Genomic DNA, 21480 nt, shown 5'->3' with positions numbered 1-21480 from the left:
AGCTACTGCAAGACAGAGCAAAATCCCATAAAGGGAAGGCATCTCTGATCAGCACTAGCAGAAAGCTATATTCTCTCATAAAAACATCCAAGGCCAACTTTGAGAGAAAAATTGCCAAGGACACTAAAGATAACCACAGTTATGTTAGAAACCTGGGCAGAAACCCTCAGATATGCTCAGAGTTAGTACACAACGACAAAAAATTTACCAAACCCACAGATATTGCCAACATTCTGGCAGACAGGTTCAGTGCAAATTTCTCCCCTCCCTCACCTCCAAAAGAAGAAATACTCATCCCAGATGAATGTAACCTCCCTGTCATCTCTGATGTCCAGGTGAGAACTGCCCTCAGCAAAGCAAAAAACACAGCATCTATGGGACCTGATGGTATCCCCGGCTGCATGATACGTGAACTCCAAGAGGAGCTAAACCCGCATATAAAAATGTTATTTAACTTTAGCCTTACTACAGGATATGTACCTGAACACTGGCGTACAGCAACAGTGGTCCCACTCCACAAGGGAGGCTCCACTACAGACCCTGGGAACTACTGCCCCATAAGCTTAACCAGCCTGGTCTGCAAAGCTATGTAAAGAATTATTATGGAACTCATAAACAACGACATTGGGGACCTGCAGACACTTGATCCCACCCAGTTCGGCTTTGTAAAGGGCAGATCCTGCCTTTTGAACCTGGTTGACTTTTTCAAAACAGTCACTAGAGCCATTGATGAGGGCAAGGCAGTCCATACAGCCTACCTGGACTTGGCTAAAGCCTTCAACACAATACCCCACTCAGGGATCATAGATAAGCTAAACAGCTTAAATGTAAATCCATATGTCACAAGATGGGTTGCAAACTGGCTGAAGAACAGAACCCATAAAGTCAAAATTGTGGGAGCCATGTCAGACTCAAAGCCAGTCACAAGTGGTGTCCCACAGGGCTCTGTCCTGGGACCGCTCTTGTTTGGCATTTACTTCTCAGATGTGAAAGCAAACATGGGAGGGTTGTGGCTGACAAAGTTCGCAGATGACTGCAAACTAGGCACCATAGTCGATACACCAGCTGACACATACATCCTACAGAAAGGCCTCACCGAAACGGACAACTGGTGCCGGTATCATGGCCTTAAACTGAATGCCAAGAAATGTATAGTCATCCCCTTTGGGAAAAACAAAGTACCCACAAATTATATAGACAATAACCCACTGAGTACGGAAAAAGTAATCAGAGACCTGGGGACCCAAGTTGATAGTGACCTCTCATTTGACACCCACGTTGCCAAAGTGGTTAGAAAGACTTTCTACCTTGCCCACCTTATTATGAAGAGGTTCACATCCAGATCAAAGGAGGTCATCATGCCCCTGTACTCCTCCCTTATCAGGCCCATGATTGAGTACAATGCCCCATTTGGTATGTACCTCACCTGGCACTTACAACAACTGGAGAGACCCCAGAAGTATCTCACCAAGAGGATCAAGGGTCTCTAACATATGTCATATGCTACCAGGCTAAAAAAACTCCAGCTCTATTCAGTAGCATACCGCCTGCTCAAAGGTGATCTGTGCCTGATGTACAAGGCCATGTCCAACCAGGAATTGATGGATATGCTCCACCTCAAAAAATCCAAATCCATAAGAACCACGAGAGCCAAAGATTTAAACCTCAGTACAAACATGAATAGAACATGCTGGAGGGACAGATTCATAACTCAGAGGCTTCCCATACTCTGGAACAGAATCCCAGTTCATGTTAGGCAGAGCCCCTCACTGACTCTCTTCAAGAGAAATCTTGACGAGTGGATGGGAGATCGTAGGTTTACCCCGGGGGTCACCCCTGTGTCGCAACTTGACAGAGGCACAGTAAACTAATTTTAATAAGTAAGGGGGTCTTCAATGTGTCACTACTAGACAAAGGCACAGTATTCTAAATTTATTCTGTACACCTTAGTACCACTACATGGAGTGGTGAAAGCCACATCTCTAGGGCTAGGCTTACAAATGCCCCAGGGCAGATAGATAGCCTAGTACTAAACTATGAAACTATAATATTATCTCTAGACAAGCATGGACTAAGGCATTCAGCCATAAAGGCAGATAATCAGCCAGGATGTAATTTAACAAAATGCTGCATGAGTCCATGTGGTCTGGCAGCTTTAAGATACAGTGGCATTATTATATAGAGGATGAGACTCTTTGTGGTAGGTCTGATGGAGTCCACTTGAAAGACATATGGATAAACATGTTTAATTTGTACAAACTTCTACTGCTGTAGGATATTATTAAGGATGGAGTAATTATGCATGACAGGAAATAGAAGAAATCCAGGATGGCAATTTATTTTAAAAAAAGGGGGAAATAATACAGAATTATTAGGTTAAGTCATAAATGGTAGGTCGGGGAAATGACTGGGAAGGAACAATTACAAAATGAGAGGTTAACCTAGTTTTTTAACAGTAGGGAGAGCAGGCTGATGTTCAGGTACATTGTGAAATGCATCCTACTAAAAAAAATACATGGAATTGCAGTGATGGTGTATGCTACAAGGATGAATTTGTGGGGAACTTGCCATCCACTGGAGATAGGAGTATGATGAGGATATGACAACCAAATGCCTCCATAAAAGACTGAGCAGATTTTACACTTCTCTATGTTCATAGGTGAATAATACTCTAGCTGCTCTGAAGTGCCATTTTGAGCCTATCAGCTTGAGGTTAGAATCAAACCTTGTGTCTATGAGGTTAAGACCTCAATCAATATGTCCAGCCCACCCCTTATGCCAAATCCATCCCCTTATGTCAAGTACTGAAAGATGATTTGTGCAGATGTGCATCCCCATTAGTTGTATAGCCATAGGTAAATTGCAGATTATTCAAAGGTTTGAATACAGCAGGCCAACACTACTGCAGCTAGGATAGTATAAGAGGCTGAATATTACAGCAGAAAAATGGACAGGACCAAAGAGTGACTTGAGGGATATCACACCACAGCATGGGATATTAAAAGATTATCCTATAATAAGAATTTGTCGGATATGAGCTGAATGAAGGTAAATGCCGTAAATATGAGCAACGAAAGATCGATCAAATATTAAACATGAAACAGTCTTGAATATTTTTTTCCTTCTGAAAACTTGATATAATTCTTGTTATGTGCTTTCTTAAACCATCTGTTGGTGTTATATGTTGTAGTTAGTTGTTTTCAGTTTGTACTTTTATGTTTTTAGTTTGTTCAGAGTAGATGTTTATGGAATTATTTTATAGTTGTAATTAGAACTGAGGTAATTTTTTTTTGCAATTAATGTTTCATTTTAATTAGAAATGGGGTAAATACAATTTGAGTTACAACTGTTATATGACTGTAGTTGGTTTGTCATTGGAGATAAATACCTAGAATTTATATTATACCAGGAGCAGGTAATCCCCAGTGATGATGAAGGAGCGGTTATTCCTCACAGTAAATAAACAACATTTCACAAATGAAGGTGTCCTGCCCTGCTCTGCAGCTTCAGTTGTTCATAGGTTCATAGGTTCATAGATTAGTACTAAGCTAACTGCCCTTGTGAGCCATTTTAAGCCATTTTAAGCAGTTGTGTTAAAGTCCTGGTCATGCAAGCAGAATATCTGCCTGTTGTCCTATTTTTGCCATAGAAGAGGAAGAGCTCCACAATCTGTGATGCAGAGCAGCTGCACAAAAAAAGCTCCTCTAAGAGTTGACCTAATAGCACAAAATTTAGGAACTTATGTAGACAGAGACTTAAACTTTGATCTGTATGTGTCCATTGTCATAAGAAAGGCCTTCTATATTGTGCAGCTGCTAAACAAAGGTATTGCCACTATATTGAGATATGTCATTGTTCTTCTTTACTCAGCCCTCATTGGGCCAAGCATTGAATATATTGCCCTTTTTGGCATGTATCTGTCCAGACACATGCAACAACTGTAACTCTCACAGAGATACCTTACTAAAAGCCTACAGGGCCTATACTATATGCCCTGCATAGAATGCCTCAAAGCCTTAATCACTATACTTGTCATCCTAAAGAGTGCTTAGAGGTGACCTCTGTCTGACATACAAAGCATCCCCTAACCCAATACTGATGGACCTTCTGCACATCAGCAAATCAAATAGTATCAGAAATACTTAGTCCAGGGATCTAAACTTATTGTGTAACATCAACAGGATGGTTTGATGAGACAGGTATATCTCACACAGGATGCCACTTCACATCTACATAAAACAAAACACATCTCTGTCTATATTCAAGCCCAACTTTGATCTCTGGCTGGGTAACAGAACACTTATCTCAGAACTTCCCTCTGTATTACTAATGGATCAAGACAGCACCTAAATAATTCACCCCATGTATGGGCCCCCTCAAATTATCTAAGGTATTATTCTAGTTATTCTCACTAGGGGTACTATATAATTGGCAAACATGGGATGGGTAAGGCCAGTCTAACAAAAAGTAGGTTATGTTAATTCAAGCAGCAAAAATAAATTTGTTATGCTTAAAATGGCCCACAAGGGCAGCTAGACTATTTCTTATCGATGAACCTATAAAAATATTAACCCAAAAATATCTGAATATTTAAGTGTAGTGAAATAAATGGTAATGCTGAGGACTGAAACATGTATTATGAATAGCCAATTAGTCATTCGGCTTTTACCCACTGTCATTCTGCATTGTTTATAGTCAACTGAAAGTGTGGTTTTGTATTTTTATACTTATTTAACATTCTTGAACCTTCTTTCTTCTGAGAATTTGCTACAATTTTTATTCTCTGCTTATTCATATTGATATTCTTGTTCATGTTCATATCAATATTACATGTGTACATTGTTTGGTGATTAGAATCGCAGTATATATTACTGGTCAACTGTATAGCTGCATCTTTGTTATATTAATTTATATATTTGTAAATCTTTTAATGTCAACTGTAGCTATGTTCACTTGCCTGTGTGCCTGGGTCATGGCTAAAAAGGGTCTTTGGGCCAGCCTATTCAACCAGTTACCAAATAGTAAATAAATAGATAGAAATATGCATTATAGTATCAAATTAAGTATTTTACATAAATATATAAAATATACTTGCCTCAACATGTTTGGATAAAGATCAGGTGATATTGCACTCAAGTGTGATGCGGTTCTTTTCGAATGTTAGGGTCAAGGACAAAGAATGTTGTGCTCATTACATAAATAAAGCCTTCAGCTGCAGGACAAGCCAAGAAAGCTTATGTGTACTGCAGTATCTCAAAGAATGTGAAGAAAAATTTGTTGTGGGAGCATAATGAGACATATTACATCCACAGATGCCTGCTGAAAAGATTCATAAACCGAATGTTGCTGCCAAAGATGAGGCTGAGAAGAAACTTATATGCATCTATTAATTAGGCCAGCTATTCCATCAGAAATTAACTGGTATGAAGAGAAAAGGAATTGCATTTGAAAATGAAAAAGTCATTATGCCCACTCAGCTGAGAAATTAGATGTTGCTCATGTTGCTGGAGCTGTGTGGATCTCATTTATTTATTTGTAAGTACAAATAATAATAATAATAATAATAATAATAAAGAGAGAGAGAGGTGTTATGTACTGTCCTAACATGCTACAAATGGTTCAGTACTGTGGGTGTTATGGTAAATCAACACCAGAAATACGAGGAATTAATTCTGCATGAAATTCTTTAGAATATCGGTTAAGGCTGAGTTCTGATCTCTGTTGTTGCTTCTTTCAGCTTTTCCCGGTTAGGGGTCGCCACAGCAGAACTCCGGTCCGCTAATGATTGGTAGTTGATTTTTATGTGCAGAGTTACCAGCCCTGACACACAAGCTTCAACGAAGGTACGCCCATTCACACATGTCTCCACGCATCTCTATCAGTACAAAATCTCAGTTTTCCGCTTTGTGCTGATCAAAACAAAGTATTTAGAAGTTGTTAAAATGAAGAATACAGCAACAGATTAATTTACTGAAATCAGTCTGTGCTAGACAAAATATACTAGAACTAATTGTGTCTGACAATGTTGTTCCGTTTATGGATCCCATAGGTAAGTCCTCTACCAGAAAATGGGACTTTGAGAACATTTTGACAACTTAATCATATAATTAAAATAGATCACAACATCCTGAAGAAAAGGGATTCATTTAAATAGTTGGAATAGGTAGGTGTCTTGGCTAACTTCTTGGAGGTCTCCTAGGCCGTAAGCTTAGTAAGAATTTATGAAGCCACAAGCTTAGTAAAAATCTATGACTCTATATTATCTTTCTCTCCTGGAATACAGAACTATTCATTTACAAACCATGGGACGCACTCCATCTGAGTTGCTTTTAGGAAGAGACTTAGAACAAACTTTATTCATTGTATTTTCTACTAATTCCAGAAAGTTCACAGCTTATACTAAATTTTATACTCCACTATGCAGATGTAAAGGCAAATGAAACAAGACTGTCTTATGACAAAACACTTCAGAATGTTTCAAGACTAAAACAAAGAAAATAGGCATGGAAGATGCTGTCTTAGAGTTTTGGAGAGAAAATATAATTACATGGCAAGCCATTTGTTTATCATGCAAGACAGAATGCAATCATTTGTTGAAAGTGGAAGAACAGGTTATGGAAATCTCAAGAAACAGTCCTAATCAGGACTTCAATGAAACTGTAATAAAACCTTCAAGTCAGTCAGTAACCTCTGGTATTAAAACTCATCCTGAAATGTTTCTGCTTGTGAGTGACCTATCTCAGTCTACTACAAATGAAGATGTTTCTATGAATGGTGATGAACACATCAGGGCAATTCATATTTGAGAAAGACTGAGGCTATTATGCAAGATATGGGAGACTTTCAAAGAAGTCACTTAGATTCCAAAGCTTTGTATAGTCCATAACATAGCTCAATGCAGTACAACATATGTGAAGGTAACAGTCCCATTGCTCACTAGTATAGTTTGTGAGGTTATATATAAGTATAATATGTCAATATCTATATCTATATCTATATCTATATCTATATCTACGTCTAGATTTGTATCTATATAAGTTGCATAACAACATTCTAAACAATACCAGAATTCAGCAGTAATATAAATTATTGGTATATGAAAGGTGTAATGTTGCTGTATTTCATGAACTTGGTGGCTTTGTGTGATATTTTTAAAGTACTCCTTTCACTCTGTGTTACTTTATGTAGCAGTTTTACTTAACAGTTTCATTGTGCGTTACCTGTATTCTGTCAAGGATATGAACAATGTCTTTTTTTTCTAGAACCACTGTATGGTGGAAAATGGTTTCCACTTGCCACAGTGTTCTGCGTTGTCAGTTTATATATATATATATATATATATATATATATATATATATATATATATATTTTATTTATTTATTTAGTACTTACATTTACTGGGAAGTGTCTGACTGGGTCAGGGCCCCATTTTCAGTGGAGAACCAGGGAGAAAAACTCCAGAGTAATTACAAAAGCAACAATATTTCAAAGAATGCAATCCAGGCAATAGTACAGTACAATGTAACAACATGCAATCTTAATAGTACAGTTTAGTCTAAAGAAATAGTATGGAAACAAGCAGTAGGACAATACAAGTACTGGAGTAATTTCTATAAGCAGATAGATTGATATCAGAACAATAGGAGTTTTGCTGAGAACTGTAATAAAAGTGGGTTAATAATTATCAAGGTGAGTGGCAAGATCACAGCCAGTGGTTAGTCAGGTGTTCCTTTAGGAGTGATTTGAACTGGTCATAGTTGTTTTTTTTTGCTATGGAGTCTAGAAGAGTGTTCAAGAGTTTGGGTATTGTGTGTGAATATAAGGACTCACCATGACAGTTGCGGGAGTAGGAAACCTTGAGTAAAAGTTTGTTAGACGGTCTGAGAGTTCTACGTTTGTTACTGGGTTAGACTAAATAGGAGATTGCTGGGCAGTCATTGAGGTGATAAATTATTTTTTCGGTTACGGTTAGCTGATTAATTGATAAAAGGTTGGGTAGTTCTAGTCAGTTTAGCTGTGAGAGGCCTGCACTGTGGTGGGATCTGTGTGGATGTTTAGTGGCATATTTAGCAATCTTATTGTAGCACGCTTCAAGTTTGTTGTGGTGTATATATATATATATATATATATATATATATATATATATATATATATATATCTATGGGTTCCCTTCAGAATCTCCAAATCCTAAACCTCGAAATTCATATGGTCGAGACCATATGATCGAAGTTTTAGAACTTTGAAATTCTGAACGGAGATCTGCATACAGCGCGAAAGAGGAGATTTCCCTTTTCCTCACTGTGGTGCGATCTTGGAGTTGGTATATTTAAGTAACGGGGAAGTGGGGTGGAGGTGGGCTTGCCCCCCTGCAGAAACATTTAAAAGTTTTTTTTTTATTTTGGATTTATTTCAGAATTTTGATATTCTAAAACATCGATCATATGGTCTCGATCATATGAAATTCGATGTTTCGGAAATTTGGGATTCTGAAGTGAATCCATATAAATATACATTTTACATATATATATATATATATATATATATATATATAGATAGATAGATCCATAATATATATATATATATATATATATATATATATATATATAGATAGATATATATATATATATATATATATATATATATATATATATATATATATATATATATATATATATATATATATATATATATATATATATATATATATATATATATATATATACATATATATATATATATATATATATATATATATATATTAATGGTGGTGTGAAGAGCAAAGCCTTCAAGTTGCATAGTAGAGGGCCAAATGACTTTAATCAATTGTATTTCCAAACTGTTAGCTCAGTTTTTAGGTTTGTAGTGTTTTGAAAAATCAGTATGTTGATTTAATTTTGTTGACTCTGTGTTTTTAGTTTCTGTATATTGTCAGGCATTACCTCTATAGATGTATATTCTGCAATGTCTAACAGTAAACATATACATAAACAGGGAATTTCTTCTTTTTAGCAAATAGGGAATGTCACATATTAGGGATGGGATTTACTAGAGTCAATATTAGAACATCGAAGTTTCACAACTTCAAATGTTCTAATATCGACCCCTATTCAGCAAACGCTGAAAACGTCGAACATGCAGAACATCGAATTTTTCCTATTGAAAAAATTTGCTGTTCCGAAAAACATACACACAACACAAGCACACCAAATAAACAGCAATCCACACACATACACCTAAAATCTTACATCTAACCCTACACTAAACTGTACATACACTACTATCTATCCACTTACCTTAATCCAAACCCTAATCCTAAGGTCCTTCACTATCGCACATTCACCTCTCCCACACCCTAACCCTAACTAACCTACCCCGCCCTAACCCTCATGTTCACACAATCGCCACTTACCTGACCCATGCCCTAACCCTAACTCACCTAACCCGCACCCAATCGCACACTTAGCTGAACCCGACCCGTATCTTTCTACCAAAGTGCTGAAAATAGCGAAACAACAGAAATAGACAACTGAATTCTTTCCCTAGAAAATAATTTGGTTTTCTGTAGCTTCGCTATTTTCAGCGTCCGCTGAATAGGGGTCGATATTGAACATTCAAAGTTGTGAAACTTCGATGTTCTAATATAGACCTGATTTACTAGATCTCTTAAGGTATAATGCAGGCTAGGGTTTTTGTCACAAGGCAGGGATGTATTCTTCAGTTTGGAGAGGAAACTAATAGTGGAGGTATTCTTATGTCCCGTGTGTCTTGAGTGTCCCCTTTGTATTCTGACCTGTTTAATTAAATACTTTTTCTTACAGATTTGACATGTAGTGTGTCCCTGGATCTGCTGCCTCAGCCAGTGAACCAGGAAACTAAATAGATATGTATCTCATGATTTTCCTGTTAAGAATCTGTGATGAAATTCAGAAAGGCTTACTGTACAGGGGCAGCCTTAACACAGCTATTTCACCTCACAATAGGCTTTTCTTATTTTTAGACTTCACCCACTGAGATTTCCTTCTAGTGGGTTCTCAGCAAATATGGTATTCAGGTGGTCTTGTTAGCACAGCAGCATAATAATGCAGCAATCCAGGGGAGCAACTAATTATAATTAGCCATGTTCTCTCTCTCAGAAGGGCCAGTTACTCCTGATGTATGCTGCCCATTGATTGAGAGAATCACTCAGCAGTTTAAAACTTCACTATTGGCAGAAAAAGAAAATACTGCAAAATGATGTCAGGCACACACTAAGTCCTATAGTCATGATGCAGGTAAGATTACTGAAGATGTGGAAGTGGGAGATGTAAGTGAGTGGATGTGTGGCTGCATCATATCTGTAGGGGCATAAACTAAGCTGTCTGAAAGTAAGTATGTGTGTTTGTGTGTGTGTGTGTGTGTGTGTGTGTGTGTGTGTGTGTGTGTGTGTGTGTGTGTGTGTGTGTGTATATGTGTGTGTTTTGTGACCGTGTGTGCCTGCCATATTCTAAGATTGTTGCTCTCAGTATAAGTCTGCCCTGATTCCAAAAGTCTTGCACTCAGTGCAAGTGATTTAAGTCAGTGTATGACCTATATAGAAACAAGCTTAATTCTGGGGCCAGATTCCAAAACAACTGCTCTGAGCCTGCTCTCAGTGTAAGAGGTCAGTTAACACTGAAAGCAAGTCTTTTGGAATCGAGCCCAAAGATTGATCTGCTAATCAGCTGTTTCACAGTGTGGCTTAACCTTGTCTATGAATCAAAATGTCTCTCTGTGCTAAGTGACCAGCTTACATTGGACAATTAGCATAAGCAAAGAGAAACTCTATGAATCCAAGGGTTAGTTTCATGACACTTTCACAAACTGCAGATTTCCAACTCATTACAATTGTTAAAAACATCTGCACATGTAACACTCATAGAAAAAAATAGAAGCAGTAAAAGTTCAGAAATAAAACAGTATTTATTTATCTCTAAAAGTAATATTTGGTAAACGTTTGAGTGTACTATGCAAACATGATGAAAAAAGCAGTCAAAATGTTCGTTCAGTGATGTAGGTGATATAATCACTTTGCAATTAAATGCATAATCATGGTTTGTCAATGATTATGCAACTGCCTTTCACAGAAAATATTACTGCTAAGTGGCAGATATACTATGTGGCCTATAGTCCTGTAAAACAAGGTCGAACAGACATGCTGATTTACATTAAACATACATACATACATACATACAAACATTTCAAGCATGAGCATTAATGCCCTTCTAGCTTGCCATTATACCAAAACACTTGTTCCCATAATAAGTATCCAGGCTGTTCTTAAAAATATCTAAACTAGAACTTGCTTTAATGTAATTTGGTAGTCTGTTCCATGCATCAGCTACTCCGTCAGAGAACCAATTAGTACACTTCTCATTCCTATAGAATCTTCTACAGATGATTCTCTAGTACTTTTTGTTAACCCCAAACATTCCCAAAGGTAGCTGTCATTAAATGTCCTATATACCAGAATAAGAGCTCCTCTTAGATATCTGTAAGAGACACTATAAAAGTTCAGATATTTTAGTCTTTCATAAACTTAAATTTTTACATCCATGTGTGCCCTTGGTGTATTTCTACTGTACTCTTTCCAGTTTACTCATGATTGTTTTCTTATAAGGGTTCCATATTGTTATTCCATACTCAAGTTTGGATCTAATGTAACTAACAAACAATTGCTTTATTATTTTTGATTTACTAGACTTTATAAGTCTTTTTATACAGCCAATAGTTCTATAACTATCATTAACCAATTGGTTGATATTAGAAAAAACTCATAGCTGAATCTACACATATACCAAGGTCCTTAAATGAGTCTACAGTTTCAATCACTGTATGCTGTATTAAATATTCACCTTTCAATTTATGCCTACCAAATCCTATATGCTTAGTTTTTGATGTATTTTTTAGCATATTATTTTTCTGTGCCCAAATGATCAATTTAGTCAAGTTATTTTTACAGACATGCCTTATCTGTAACACATGTAATCAGTTTACCCAATTTCAGGTCGTCTGCATATAGACTGTAGAACACCTCAGATGATAAAGTTAGGTGTGAAAGATACAATCTAAACAACTAAGAGCCTAGGATAGAGCCCTGTGGGACACCCTGCCCCGGATTCTCTTTAGCTTGCATGGAGTGCAAGATCGATGCAGGAGCTCAAGCAGGCAATATGTCTGTCGTGCGATCCAGGGAACAGCCTGCAGGGGCGTGCACGAGCGCTCCTGCACTAATCCTGCACGGACTAAGCCCATGTTTGCAAATCACCCCATTTGCTGGAGAAATCTTTGCAAATGAGGTGATTTTGCAATCCAGGAAGCTTGCAACCATCCATGCAGGACTAGTGCTCTCTGCAAAAATGTACTCGGTTAGTAACCGAGTACATTTCTGCAAAATACAAAACAGAGCTGTGACAGCTCCAAATAAAGGCTGCATATCATGTAGTAATCATGCCAATGGCCAAGTATAAGGCCATTGGCATTGCAAACAGTAAAAAATAAACACAAAAATCAACTTTTATTTTTTTAGCCAATCTCGGCTGTTTAAGCGTAGGGTAGCAGCACGCAAACGGGATAGGGGGAAAATAACAAAATGAACCTAAATTAAGCAATCTAACTAAAATCAGTATTCTGCCATGCAAGTCAATGGCAGGCATAAGACAACATGGACAGTGAGTAGTGGTTGCTAAGGGGGGAGGCTCAGTGTGAGACATGTAACTATGCATTAGCAGGCAATCCTATGCAAATGAGGGGAAGGATAGTGAATCCCAGTTTTCCCCAGTATGTGAGTCAGGTCCCTACAGTGTAAGAGTATGAATAGCTTGGTGCAAGCCTAGGAGTTAGGTGACATCATGGGGGGGGGGGGGTTGTCAGGCAAACTGTAAGCAAACTGGAGCCCTGTGGCTCAGGTTTGCTCCTAGCTTAGCACAGCTAAGCTAGCAGGTGTGTCTAAACCTGCCTAGCACTCTTTACAAAGCCTAAGCCACTGTGCGCACCACGCACTGGGTTTTACAGGAAGAAAAAAGAAGTTAAACCAGGAAATAGCAGCAGTGTGCATATTTGAGCACTTTGTTTGTGCAGCGTGCACCCGGGCTTAAAAAGGAAGGCAATGGGAAGGGTAAACAGCAATAGGAAGCTAATCAAGGAGAACTAGCTTAGCTGGCAGGTGAAATGTATCAGAATCAGCCAATTACACAGGCAGCAGACCAGCCCAGCACACTACTATAAACTATGCAAACACCTTCCCCTCTGTTTTTTCCAACACTCTCCACCACCGGTGTAAACAAGCAGGGAACTATTAACACTCACAATAGCAAAATTATAGGGGCTGCAATAGCTACCATACAACAACTTGTGGAAGAGGATGATGGTGGTGAGGATGTGAATGCTGTCGACCAGCCCACAGTGAGGAGATGGAGAAGAGTGTACAGATGCAGGGTAACCTACCAGGGGCTACATGAGCTGGAGATAGTGGAGTGCTATAGGGTGGACAGGGACCTCCTACAGCAAATTGTTGAGCTGCTACGGCCACACCTAACACACAGAACCAACAGAGGGGAACCCATCCCAGTGGATACCAAGGTATATGTAGGCCTAAGAATACTAGCTACAGGTACCTTTCAAAGGCCAAATGGGGATATGATGGGGATTTCACAGGCATCTGCATCCAGGGTACTCCACCAGTTCCTGGATGCCATGTCAGCACAAATCAGTGAGCAGGTATATTTTCCCAACACCCGTGAGGCATTGACCAAGCAATATGCAATGGTTCCACCAAACAGCAGAATACCCTAAGGTAGTAGGTGCTATAGACTGCAAGTATATATACATCAAAGCACCACCCGGTGAGCGGGGTAGAGTCTACATCAACTACAAGGGCTTCCCCTCCATCAACTGCCAGGTTGTGTGCGATGCCCAGGGCATAATAATGAATGTGTGTGTTGGCTGCCCTGGAAGCTATCACGGTTCCCACATCAGGCATCTGATGCAGCTGTACCAGAGATTTGCCAATGGGGACATCCCTGATGGTAATCTAGTGGGGGATGCTGGATACACACTGGAGCTGTGGCTGATGACACCCATCAGAAATGCACACACACCTGAACAAGAACACCATAATGAGGCACACGCACAGACCAGAATTATAGTAGCACATGTGTTTGGGATGCTCAAGCCATGGTTCCAGTGCCTGGACACAGCTGGTGGAGCCTTGCAGTACTCACCAGCTGCATGTACCCAAATTGTCCTTGTATGTGCCCTGCTACACAATATGACCCTGCAGAAACAGCTGCAGCAGGAACAGCATGGGGCAGGGCCACACAGCCCCCCCCCCACCATTGCCAAGGCCTGGACAGGCACAGAGTGACTCAGAGGAGGAACAACTTGAGCTTGCCCCAGTAGGCAGAAGGAGGTGTGCCCAGTATGCCCTGGCCTTGGCAAAGAGGCAACGCATAGCACATACGCTGACACAGGAGGGACCCAGGAAATAACACCTCTCTCTGACTCTCACATGTAGTAAAAAGGATGCCAAACATTACCTTACCTGTTCTTAACCATGCATAGGGAGTTTACTATGTGCATCCGACATAGTCAGCCCTGCAGCACCACCCTCAATACTGGGGCACACACAAGGTAAGTGACTCACACATGCCAGTCAGGGGGGGGGTTCACATACCCAACAACAGTCACAGCCAGCAGGACAGGTGTAGACAAACACAAACAAAGGCTGTGCTATGCTCTCTGAATGAGGCCTATGGGTAACCCCCTCCAGGCCTACACAGACAGACTACAGCAGGTCAGGCTGTGGGATGTCAGTTCTGAAGGGTATCAAGTCAGAAACTAATATGTAGGTAATTAAAAGCTAAGATCTGTAGTACACTGTTATGCTTCTAGTCAGCACATAAGATAAGACTACAGACTGAAATGGAGTACCCGACATACCAGTACAGTCCTAGCAAATGTGTACAAGTGTCAGGTGTGCCCCTCTATCCTACGTATAAATGTAGTCACAGTCAGGTGTGCCCCACAATCCTGTGTAGAAACATAGAAATAGTCAGGTGTGCCCCCCATCCTACGTAGAAATGTAGTAACAGTCAGGTGTGCCCCCCAATCCTGTGTAGAAATGTAGAAATAGTCAGGTGTGCCCCCATCTATGAAGAAATATAGTAATAGTCAGGTGTGACCCCCAATCCTGTATAGAAATGTAGACAGAGTCAGCTGTGCCCCCCCCATCCTATGCAGAAATGTAGTAACAGTCAATGCCAAATGATCGACAGATACCCTGCAGAGACAGCATGCTACCTGTAGGTGTACAACACAAAGGTCAGCACTGCAGTGCAAACTACGTGGACTCGTTCCACACATGCAATACAGATGGCCATACTGGGCATGCCCACACACTTAGAGAAATGAAAAGAATGTCAGCCAGCAGCATACTGAAAGGTCATATTGGGCATGCTCACACACTTGAACACATGAAGGCCATGTATGCAAACACCAGTGGACCAGACATATCTGGCAGCCGCAGATGTTAGTGCAGACTCATGCTTTGCACACACTGGATAGGAAAACAAGCCTATATGTAAGGACAGCACACTATAATAAGCCAAAAGTAGACATACAAAGATGCGTGGAAGATGGTGACTGTGACAAGGAGCCATCCAAGCCTGTCCCACCCAGCACACAGCCAATGGGCCACAACCACATGAGGGTCAGATGTCATTCACTGCAGATACTAGCCACCAGTATCTGTCAGTATTACAGAGTATGTGGTGCACGTGTCAGCTGTGCAACATGACTGTTCAAGAAAGTAGTCATCTAGCAGCTGTATACACATACCTGTGAAATATGACCCAGGTTGTGCCCGCATGTGGCGTGTCAACCCCTCGATGAATGGGTTATGGCCCATGTACACACACTGCCCTCCCCATAGCCCCACTATGATAAGCATGCTGAGGTCATTCACTGTGAAATACACATTTGGGAGAGTTTTAGCCCTGTTATCTCCATGGCACGTCCCATAACTGCGTACTGCTGTAGTCTGATAAATTAGTTAGGTAGAAGTTCTAACCCCAGCCTTGGCAACTGTGTGTGTGTTTGTGTGTGTGTGTGTCTGTCTGTTAGGGTGGTGACACTCCCTACAATATAATGCTCTAATTTGGTAAGGCTGCTGATGTCATCCACCTAGAAATACACCTCTGGGAAGGTTATATCCCAATAATCTCTGTGACACGTCCCATAACTATGTATTGCTGTAGTGTGATAAAATAGTTAAGTAGGAGTTCTCACCCTAACCTTGGCAAGTGTGTGTGCGTGTATGTGTGTTGCTGGGGTGCAAATCCACACCCATGTATGTGATATCAAGGCCAAGCAATCATAGTTAGCAACCCCAGTATTACCCAGAGCACACTTTCAACCCATGTCTCATATACACACACACGTCGAGGTAACAGCCAATATGTGTATAGTACACTGCATATCAGCCACTGATAGTAACTATGGAGTGATTGCAGTGGCCTACAGAGGGCTTGGCACCCTGGGCATCTGTCCAATAGGCACATACATGCAGACAATGCACCTTCCCCATGTTCTCCACTGGACACCTGCAACACCTGTGGTGCCATCACATGTGACCCACAAAGGACATACCATGCCTGAAAACATACCCTGTATGGACAGATGCCACTTACACCAGGGAATGCCATTAGCATGCTATCAATGTCAGTGCAGGGTTAACCTGCTGTTCATTACCAGTTCCTGCCACAGGTGGCCAAGACTGGCACATTTGATGATAATCTGAGTACACAACATGGGCCTGACACCCCAGGTACAGTTCCACATGTCACTGTACATGCATGTGGGAGGTGTGCACATCCCAAACACCGTCCATGTCATGGACTAAGGAATACATACATGGCAAGCAATGCACAGCATTGGCCACACACAATAGTCACTCAGGAGACTGGATGGTTTATACAATACCCACATGTATGGGCAAATGCAGAAACCACAGCCCTAAGACACAATGCAGACCACTGTCATGTGGCCTGATGCTAATGTATACCCATCACCTAGCATTGTATAGCCATCTGGCACAGTCAAACACCACATAACCATGCAGAAATGCATCCATGCATGTCGGTACTGGCACCCTGTGTGTTTGTGTGTGTGTTGTATGATGCGTATGATCACATCCACACTCATTACAACCACCAGTGGCATACGGAAGCATGCTGTCTAATGTCAGACACCTCCCCATACCCTTTGCCCATATAATCTCCATATGACCCATGTGGTGCATGTGATACCTGCACAGTAATATGTTGTCGCAATCTCACTAGTGATGATCTGTATCCCTGGCCCTGCCAAGTGTGTCACTGTATGTGCGTCCCTGTGAGAGTGTGGCTTTGTTGATGCTGGCACCTGTTCAAGCAGACAGGCACATGTACTTCACCTACCATATAGCTGCCATATTCCTGTTGCAGATGTAACTCACCATCACATATATGTTCTGAGGACTCCACAGCAGGTAACCTATGTGGTGCATCCAATAACTGCATAGGACTGTGAAAACACTACATAGTCATCAGGGGTTTGATACCCTGTGCTGGTAGGTGTGTGACACAAACATGCTTGTGTTTTACTCTCCCTCCCCTCCCTGACTTGTCATTGCCTCTGTCTGCCTCTCTCAGTCCCTCACTGGTAGATGTGGAGACCTACACCTGCTTTGCTTAGGCAGCAGCATGTGCATTTTAAGTGATGCTCATGATCAGCTGATGGCCTCTGCACAAATTGCAGCCCTCTCATAGCTGGTTGCATGTGGAACAGCTGTGGTAACTGTTAGATATTATGAATATAAGGCTGAAATTAATTATGTTGTAAATATGCTGAAAGAAAAAGTTTGCTTGAATATATGTATAGAGTTTACAATGTGCATTCATACTATATGTATAACAGACAGGCTTCTCTTCACAGCATCAGAAAATGCCTAACAAAGCAATACTGGAAAACAAGCATTACATGATTTTCTCATATTTGTAGAACAAATATCTATTAACAGACATCCTTTTTTATAAATTCAGCAATATGTGATGTTTTTCCAGTAGGAACAGCTTATACAGATGTTTCCTTTCAGAATGGCATCCTCACATCAGCAAAAGTGCTTAAATCACAAAGGACAATAGAAAAGTCTAAAAACAGACATTATGTGACTTCCCATAGAAGGCCAGAAAAATATACCAGGAGGAAATAACAATCTCTTGTGTGCGTGACTAGCTCTGTATATAGCTATTGTAGTAATTCAGTTATGTGAGAGAAGGACAGAGAGAGGTATTTTGTAGAAGTCATCATTCATATCTGTAATGAAGGAAAACTTTGTAAATATATGCTACAAATCTGACAGACTACGTGTGGTTTGTTATAAAATAAGTTATCTGTAACTGTGCTTATAGCTGCAAAATATATTTATTTATCAGTGTGCAATTTGAAAGGCTTGGTGCTTTAAACAGACTACAGATGGAGTCATGCAAAGCTATGTGTCTCTGATTCAGCAGTAAACAGCACAGCAAGACTGTGTGTCTTAAGAAGACTTCATATCCCACAGCAAGCAAGCAAGTAAGCAAGCAGCTCCATATAATTTTTCAATGGTGACCCTGACGTGATATAATTTCAGCCTTATATTCATAATATCTAACAGTAACATTCCTATACCCAGTTGCATGGAAACATACTCCAATATATAGGAACATTATGTTGGTGTTGGGCCTTTCCATTCACTGTGAGCAGGAATTCAATCTGTTCTTTGGCAAACAGCATCTCTGAAGCATTGGGGATTTACCTCTGACAATATACACTGTGGAAACAGGCCAACACACAGGAGAGGGATGTGCCTGACCTGACTACAGACTGCAAGTGCTGCTATACTGCATTCGGAGTAATGTTTGTTTAACAGGGTGTGTGCGGATATGGCTGTCCTGCATGTATTTATACCTGTCATGTTAGTTCTATGTTTATGAGGACTTCCCATCTGTAGGGTCATCTGCAGACTGGGCAATGTGTGTTGCCTTTGGTTTCATGTGTTACCCACAGTGCGTGTATCTGTGAACTGCAGAAGGTAGTGTGAGGATTGCAGTCTGTAGATGTTGAAAGCCGGGACAGTTACTGACTTCATATCCCTCATAGGACATATTTTGTGACAAACCATGTTACAACAGTAAATGTAAGATGTTATCACAGCAACATGTCAATACTGGCCCTGTGTATGTGCTTCCAGCCACAACTGTCAACCTTTGAACATATGTCATGCATTAAGAGATGCATATGTGCTGTACACCATAATTAGTGTCATCATATCTGATAACAAGTCAGTGAGATATCAGACTGCTACACATGTTATGTACAGTAGGGTTATATTTGATGACATAACCTGGACATTCTGTGGTTGTTTGTACAGTACTGAGGTCTGTGTACTTATGGTGAATGTTGACAGTATGTGTATTGTCAATATGTAACTCGGCCTGTGTACAGACTGTGGTAGATGTCATCGTTCTATGTCCCATCCTATCTGATGTTATATGCTGCTCCACTGTATTTTACCGTATTGGCTTACATGTTTGTAGGGCCATACACACACATGTCCCATACCACAGACAGGCATCAGACCATACTGTGTAGCACCCCAGTATATGTAGGGTTGGTGTGTGAGTGGCACATATGAGGATGGTGGTGAACAGATAGTCCATATAATGTGATATTATACTAGCTTACCATATGTGGCTGTAGCTGTGTTCACATTGGTTGTGGTTATGCACTTCCACACAGGTGTATCTTACCCTGTGCTGTGACATGCCTGTAGAGCCTGCTATATATGCAGGTACATGTGCATTCCCCCATAGGAGATGTAGGCCAGTGTTGAGCCAGTCTGGCTGTAGCCTGCACAGTGCTTTGTTTCATGTCTAGCAGCTTAGTGTACTTACCCAGTGAGATGTCATGTGCAGATACTTGCCAGATGTACTGCTACTGGGCCTCCCTGAACAGTCATGTATGTCAGACAGAGCGGTGGGATGCTGTACAGGTGTATTTCAATATCTAGTGGGTAGTATGTGGCTATGGCACCTCTGTACCAGGAGTTATTATGTGTCAGGATAGACAGGGGTGTGTGAATGCATAACCTATGGGGATGAATGTATACCAGTCGATATGTGTTATACTTATCTACATGGCTGTTAACATCCATATTGTCAGGCTTGGTCCACATGGTCTGCACTAAGGGGTTCTGTGCATACCTTTGGACTGTACAGAGTGTGTCAGAATGTCCACATCTATTGGCCAATATCTCTGTTTTAGTCCACAGGAGCATTACGTGCTTGCAGCGATACTGTACTATGATGTCCTTAGGGTGTCTGTCAGTAGCCAATGGTGCACATGTGAAAAGCAGATGTGACCTCCCACATACACAATGTCTGTGAAGACAATCCCTATTACAGTAGCAATAGTATATAATATACCTGCTATACATACCGACATCCCCTTGCACTACAGAGTTGGGACTGTAGGGGCTGAGATAGGGCTACACCCCATGTTCAGGGCATATGGTGAATATATATGTACATATGATTATCTAGATATCTATATAGATAAGTACACATGTACATATCGGCATATATAGATGGGTGTATATGTGTATATAGATATGCATATACACACCCAGATATATACATATACAGAGCATTATATGTCTACACATATACAGATAGCGATACATATGCACATATACGTATACCACGCTGCCATTCCTGCCAGCAGTCCACTGCTGTTGTATCCCCCACACATACTGTGGGCCTGGGGCCATATATGTGTGGGCTTCACCTACACAATATATATGTGCCCATATGCACTCCAGAGGCGAATGTATGTAACAGTGGTATATGGCCCTGTATTACTGAGTCTAGGGGAGGATGCACCATACATAACCTAGGCTGTTACAAAATGTGGGGGTATCAGGGGTGAGCTGCCGTAAGGTATCTGAGTGTACAGTACCATACAGTACACCTATCTGGACATTACTTACATAAAGTGGGTTACTGCAGGCCTACTGCCTCCTGCCATACAGACTATTTTGTTTGCCAGTGTGCCTGTGATGGTATCAGTTATGCCTTGTTATGTATCAGTTACATCCCATTTGGCCAACTGAAGTCTGTACCACCTAGTGATTGTGTACAGAGTGCAGATAGGGGCTGCTGGACTATACACCTGCATCACTTACTGCTGATTGTGTGGTATCCTGTGGCCCAGTCTGTCATTACTAGTGTACAATTTGAAGGGCTTTGCCTGCACAGCAACAGTTGTGGACCTTTCCAGACTACTGTATTAGTATAGCTGTTTCACAGTTGCATTACTCTGTTTATATGAATGTCAGTGTCTGAATAGCTATATGACATGGCATATACATCTGTAATAGTACACAAA

This window comes from Protopterus annectens, chromosome 2.part1 (genome assembly GCF_019279795.1).
Source record: "Protopterus annectens isolate FY-2018-M chromosome 2.part1, PAN1.0, whole genome shotgun sequence".
NCBI classification, from domain to species: Eukaryota; Metazoa; Chordata; order Ceratodontiformes; family Protopteridae; genus Protopterus; species Protopterus annectens.
The sequence above is the reverse complement of the archived record's forward strand: the minus strand, read 5'-3'. Positions refer to the sequence as shown.